Genomic DNA, 7,572 nt, shown 5'->3' with positions numbered 1-7,572 from the left:
CCCTGCCCATGGCAGGGGTTGGACTGGAGGAGCTTTAAGGTCCCTTCCAACCCAAACCATTCTATGATTCTGTGAAATACAGTTATTCCAAGGACCTTTACATTTCCATGCTTCTAGAAAACTATTCTGTACTTGTTATACTACATCTATTTTATGAGGTAATAGCTTATAACTAAAACAGGACCTCTGCATAATTGTGTGTTCAAATATGTCAGTAAAAATATGCAATAATGAAGTAGTTTAGGATTATCTAAATTAAATTCTGTAGTCTCTTAGAACATTTCTGTTGAACCTTATTTTTTTTTAATAGAACTGCAGAAGATTCCCATAAGGCATCAATTATTGAAAAATTCCATAGCATTGTGTAGATTTCTGTAGATATCCAGAGATAATAATAGCTATCCTATCCTATCCTATACAACCTTTCATCATCATCCAGATCACCATTTAGAGGTTAAATACTTGGATCCATTTTATACAGCTATAAAGAAAATCAGCAGTTTCTGGGTTGTGGTTTCTGTTTCCTGGTTCTCATAGTTCAATTTAAATAATTTCTTTTCCAGTTTGATTCCAGCCCATTTTTCTTTTTGAATAACTGTGCTTTTAGAGACTGTCTCCTAAGTGTGTTGATACTGGGTTTTTGTGTGTTGTGCAAGAATTAAGTGGTGTTGATCAGGGGAGGGAAAGAAGAGGGAAGTTATGAAATACAGTCAGAGATTTCTGAATGCCATGTCAAAATAGGGTGATGAAAATATAATAGAAGATGGGAACGGGGATCCAGGACAAAATTTTGTTGGAGATTACAGCAGGACAAGAACAAAAGCCTGATAAAATAATTAGAAGTTGGCCGGTCAGTGCAATTCAGATGGAAGGTGTAGAAAGCAGATTATCTTCTCACATCCAGGAGATGGTAGAGAATCCAAAACAGTTAAGTTGAAGAAGTGAGTACACGACAAAAAGCATATCACGTTGTCATGTTTGTCACTGTTTATATAATCAGAACAGTGGTCAGCCTCTGCAGGAAGCATTCCCTGGTTTGGAAGTGCCAGAAGAGTGATCAGTGAATTGGCAGTGAGGGTTACAAGAGCACTATTAGTTTAGGCAGGATGACAGGATCCCAAGTCAGCCAACATTTTGATATCTGTCTGCACTCTTGTTCAAAGCAAACATACAAAAAAAAATCAGATTTGTTTGCATAATATCTGAAACAAGGTAACTTATGAAACAGAGAAAACCCAAAAGAAAGCAGATGAAAATAAAAAGAACTGAACATAACCTTTGCCAGCTCTCTTTGTCTTTGCAGCAGAGGATGTGTTCCCTTTTCTCACTTTCAGTCAAGAAACATTCTATTGCTTTCCGTGTTGCAGCAAAATTTACATGGTCCTTGCTTTCTTTACATAGTCATTGCTTGCTTTTTGGTCATTGATTTATTTTTACATGATCTTTTTTACATGGTCATTGCTCTCTACTTTGCAACAAATTTCATAAGGGAAAAGCTTCTTTTCATCCCCACTGAAGCCTTGCCATGGATCAGCATCCTGCCTGTGCCAGATGCCTCCTGACCTACCCCTGTTCCACAGCTCCCTCTCTGTCCAGTCTGTACTCAGAGGCTTCCCCTGGCTGGGGGCAAGCATCCCCACCTCCAGAGCTCTAGAGGGACGAAGTTCCCTGGAACAGGAGTATCTGCAGGGATCGATGGACATGAGAGCTCCAGAGCACAGTGGAGTTGTTATTCCAGAAGGAAATGGAAAGTTTCCTAATAAGCTAAAGAGAGGCGTGCAACCCAAAGTGGTGTCAATGGTGCAGGAAACAATAAGAAGCAACAGGACAACAACAATCAGAAAATAATCATATATGGGGGGATTTTGCAGCAGGGGAAAAGGAAGACTGGAGACTCTAAACGGGACCTGATGAGCAATGGGCATTTGGCAAATAACTCTTAAAAATTTAGTAATTTTTTTAGTGACAACTCTGAAAATTTCGAGTTGTTACTTTCCAGTCACGGAACTGGAGTGTATACCCTCACGTTCCTCTCTGGTAATACCTTAGTGGACATCATCCAGTTAAGGTCTCCTTTCCAATCATGCCTACTTATGAAAGAAGTCATACTAAAGCCACGTGGATTTTCTTGTACATGTCAGTATTTTAAGGGTCATTACATAAGCTGGCACCATTCTCTTGGCTTTTTAGTCTCCGAGAACTGTGGTGACCATCTGTAAGATCTGATTTTTGCAGCTGTATTCAATAAGACATTGTTGGACCAAATCTTGGGAAAAAAGTGGCTAATGCAAACTGTCCATCACTGTCAGCTTGGCTGTCCTTTAAACTTACAAATATAAATTTCCCTGAACAGTTGGGAAACAATGATAAAGTCAAATGTCTCATTAAGCAAGACACATTTCATCCTGATGAATGTATCACATGTGAGATAAAGGGTGCAACATAATTAATGACACGTCTGGACCATGCTGGCCTTCCTTGTAACTTTAACTCTTACAAGAAAGTAGTTGCTTTACATAAAAAGGGCGAGTTCATCTGGGGCTTGTCCAAAGCAGCTTTGCCAAATAAACTGACCTATGACAGTGGTGTTATCCAGCCAGCAACTCACTTCAAACTGGCCTTACATAAGGTCATTTAGGCACAGGAATGTTTCTGATTTACTTTGTGAAGTGGGTACAATATTTGCTGTCAAATTCAAATGCAGCAAGTAAGTTCCTTCAAATAATTCAGGCTTAAATCAGCTCTTGACAATCTGAAAAAAATAGTTTATAGATAACAAATCTCTTCAGTAGTCTTACTCAAGATCAATGAAATTTAAGATAGCCAAATGACTGCAAGAAGGTCCTAGGCTGATCCTAAATCATTCAGTACCGATGACACTTCTATTGACTTTATGGCCCTATACCCAGTTACATCAGTTTTTGCCTTCCTGATGATTTTCTCATAGTTAAAGCTAAAGCAATCAATTATAATATAAAAACATTACCTAGTAAAATTCATCAAGGAGGGTAGGGCTGGAACTGAGTGAAATGGTCTTGCTTCATATAAAAACTTGTGTTGGCAAATAGACAGTATTGCACCATTTAAGTAGCAAATCTTACTTAAAATAGGTGAAAAATTAACTTGAGAGTTAGAAACATAGAAGCCAGTGTCATAGTGACATTACTATTTACTTTCAATAGGTGTTTATATTATGTAGCATTTTGTTAAGTGTTATTACTATTGGAACTTAATAATCTCAGCCTATAATGTATTGTTAAATAAACTACAGAATTGCAAAGTAATTCATGTTACATGTATTTTCAGCATTAGATTTAAGTGCTCCACTACTGAAGCATCCTATTCTCATTACAAAACTGTTAGAAAATGCTTCCTTTGTAAATGTTGCAAGTTCAAACCAAGCAAGTTTAACTTTTAGAAAATAGAAATACAAGCTTTTCTAGGAGCAACTGCAGCTTGCCCTAATCAGTGCTTTTGTATTGTTCAGCTTGCTGCAAAGCATGCGACGTGAGGTACAGTTCTAACATTTTATCATTTCATGTTATACCAAAGGTCAAACAAAAAAAAAATTTAAAAACATTTAGATGTCTATACAATCACGCCTCAAATATGTAACGAGCAGAGATTGTTTCTAATTGAGCCAAAACCAAACATGGCATTAACAACAGAAAAATTTGCAGCACAGGCATTCCAGCTCTGACTAACGCAATGAAGAAATCTTTCACTAGTCTCATTTTCTCATGGCAGTCTTCATATCCCTGGAGTTCTGATTCTAACCAGCAGCCAGATAGTCCTTCCAAGTCAACCTGTGATTTCCTCTCCGTTACATGTAAGATCTGCTAATTGTTAATTCAAAGAAATAGTTTACTGGGGCTTTGAGATATTCTTGTAGCTGTCTCTCCCTGTCCTCTTTTCCCTTTTAGGCATGTGGAGCCCAAAGCACCCTTCCAGGCAAAGATGTGACAGAGAAGCAGAAACAGTCTGTGAGAAGCATCTGTTTGGGAGCCTTCCTAAAGGCAGATTCCGGCTGACCACTGATGGAAATCATCTGTGGGAAAGCAGAGGGCGTGAGTCGTGTGACCTCTTGGGGCTTAATTACCAAGAAGTAAATTGCCTGGGTCCCTCTTGCTCACTGGCTGCATTTGGAAAACAAGGGGCAAAGCATGAAAAAAGGAGGTCATTCTCAAACAACCAAACATGAATAAGCAGCTTCTGCTTCAAACGTGTGTGTCTCTAATTTATATGGACCCATATGTTGGCACACTTATGTCTGTGAACCCAGGCTATTATGAAAAAAAGTGAAGCATCTATGTTTCTGTGCAGCAAGAAAGCAGGTAGAACAAGAGAGGACATTTACAAAGCAGGGTATCCATGTTGTATACAGTTGGTAGACAAAAGTGGCTTTAGTATATCAGATCTTGTGGAGGATAATAATTATAATTATAGTATTTATTGTCCTCAATTATAGTATTCCGTGTTGTGAACTATAGCCACTTACAGCTTTGTCTTCTTCTTAGTCCAAACCTTTATTACTGTCACACCAGCACCATTTGGAGGACTGAGGCAAATGTTTTTTTGGCTTAGGGGTCAGTTTGGAAACACATTCTGGAAGTTTTGAGGGTTTTACATTGACAACCAGAATAAGCAAAAGGACTGTTCACTTGCGTGTGTGCTAGTTGTGTGAGTAAAGGATTATGAAAGGTCTGTTTCTCTTCTGTAAATCAGAATTATGTGACCAAAAAGGATTTTGTGGCTTTTATCCTTGTGCTGGACATAGTGATTCCGTGGTCTGAAGTCTGTCGTTTTAATTAAACTTTATTAAAACCTTTGATTAGCTTTAGTAAACTCCATGAGGACTTAGAGGTAGAAAGCATTATTGATCGAGAAAATATTTTCTTCAAAGTTTGATAAAAGCAAAAAGGTTGACAGATGTTTTTATGAGAGGTTGAATATATTCACAATAGCAATTATTTCTGTCAACCACAGCTAAGTAAGATATGGTGTCTGTTTTGTGAAAGGCATCATTATCAAACAAAACTATTATTTTATGCTTCAACATCCAACAGTGCAGTGATTCATTAATGGCTTATACTGAATGCAGATCATTTAAATCCAGATGCTTCTGGTTTTTATAGAAAACTGGAAAATGGAGTAAATACAGAACACTTTTCTGGCAACTGAACCTTGTTATGAGCGGATATGCATAAACATCCATGGGGTTGCTCTTTATGGAGTTCCTCTCTAAAGATTCTGGCCTCATGGAAGAGGGTCAGGTCCTATGGAAAATGGGCAAGAATTTGAAACACTAAAGCCCATAATTCTCCTCACTGTATAGGAAGCCAGACCTGACAATGGGAAAGACAAGTTACTGGTGCCTACTGGGGTTGCTGGCAACATCTCCCAGTAAGCAGAAAATCCTCATCACCAGAACGCTGCATATATCGCAGCTATCACTAAGGTAACTTTAAGGGTCACAACCGACTGTGGCAGCCTTCTAGAAAACACTCATTGAAAGCTCAAGATACATATATAGAGATATCTTTAAAAAAACATCCTGAAGCAGTGAATCACATCTTTTTGTTTTCTGTTGGTGCTCATTTTTACACTCTACTTAATTCACATTTTAAGTGAATGCATTGAATTTGATAGATATAAAAATACTATCTTATAACTGTATTTTTCTAAAAATCTTAATACTTCAGCTTTATTCTTTAACTTAAAAAAACCAAAACAAAACAAAAAACAAAACAACACAACCAAGCCTGACATCTGGGATATGAGTATTATTGTTTATAAGATCTAAGTACTTCAGTGCAGTAAGAGCCAAATAGAGTCTTCTTTTGTTTAAACCCTGTCCTAGAGCTGAGAGGGATCTTGGCTGCACACTAAAATCTCTAAATCGAAATCTTCTTTAGTTAACTTCACTTCTCTGTGGGGGATTTCAGCAGTGATGAGAAAAATCTACATATTCACATTTTGTTCGTGACAAAATCCACACGTTCATCTCCTGTTTTTTGTTTTGTTAAAAGTGCAAAGAAATGGGAATGATAAACTATAAAGATGTAAAATGGATAATCTAGCAATTACTTCTGTCATGTGGTAGAACAGGACATAAGGATTTGTTTGCTTTTGGTCATGAAAAATAACATTTCATTAATCCTGTGCATTACTTGTGATTAAATCACCCCGCAAAACACTGATGCATACAAATATCCTTACAGGCCTCCACACACCCACTTTTCCACTCAGAGAAGAGATTAAGAAGCGTTGCACACAGCAAATACCAACTGGATCACCAAAGGGCACTTGTGAGACCTACTCAAGCACTACGGCGAGAGAACTGGTCATTTTTTCCTCTCCCATTTCAGACTGAATCCTGTCACAGATCTGTGATATGCAGCCGCAAAATCCGAAAAGCTTTAAGAGAAAGAGGTATTATGGAAAGTAGATCTGTGGACCCATCTGTGACCTGTGGTGGCCCACCTTTCAGAAAATCTTCCATAGCTTATATCTAGTCCAAACGTTTTAAGATAGAAAGGGATATGGAAAGGCTAAGTTTTTATAGCCAGAACTACAAGCTGACCCAAGGGAGGTTTCTTTCCTGGAACTGGTGAATATGGAATTGTCTGACTGCGTTAGTGAGCAGATTGCTGAATATGTAACAAAGAATGTGTGACAAAGTCATCTGCTTCCCAGATAATCTGTACCTACCCAAATGAATAGTATAAGAAAAGAACAGTGTTTGGCATATTTATAGGAAATTTGCCTTACTGCTTCTTCTAACTCTGTTGTGCGTGACAGAGATTTTGCATATTTTGGGGCTACAAAAATAAGACTTAAAAGTGCAGTGCCCTTAAACGTGCACACCTCATGCAGATGTTGGTTTTGGCCAGCATGAGAGATGAAGCATGAGCAGAGCTGTCAGGGCCTCAGTGCAAGACGTCAGCTCCTGGTCCCCACAAAGAGGTGTGGGTTCATTCACCCAGTCATTCAGTGGGACACTTGAATTTTCTGGATTGCAACGGAGTGACTGCTAAACTGTGTACATGTTTAAGTTCCGTGTTTGTAGGTCCCCTGTTTAGTGGTTAGTTGTCATGCTTTCACCTATTAAACTTGTGCCTGTTTTTTCTGCATAAACTGATGCTTTAAAATGGTCTGTTTAGCCTAATGTATCATCTCTGCCACTGCTGAGGTCCCATGGGATGGACTGATCACTGCATTGATTCAGAGTTTGTTCTGTGTGCTACTTTTCCATTGTGGCCACTGTGTACTGAATTGCTGCCAGCAACATTGCGCAAGATTAAACTGTTACAAATCTCATGCCAGAGTCTCCTTGGTAAAGCAGTGTTTCATCCGAGGTCTTCGACATCTTGCACAGCAGTACTGCCAGTTGAAAAGGTAATCCATTATTCATTTGGGTGATATTTTGCTAAAAGACATGCGTGGGTCAGCTAAATTCTGTATGATCTTTGAATTTTTCACAGCAGTTGTGTTTCTATCAGGTGTCTGGAGGCGAAGAAGATGACCGTGGATCAGCACATGCTGTTGCCTCACGTAAGTTAATAGATCCTG

The sequence above is a fragment of the Mesitornis unicolor genome, unplaced genomic scaffold (assembly GCF_000695765.1).
Source record: "Mesitornis unicolor isolate BGI_N332 unplaced genomic scaffold, ASM69576v1 scaffold4373, whole genome shotgun sequence".
NCBI classification, from domain to species: Eukaryota; Metazoa; Chordata; class Aves; order Mesitornithiformes; family Mesitornithidae; genus Mesitornis; species Mesitornis unicolor.
Note: the sequence above shows the minus strand (reverse complement) of the source record.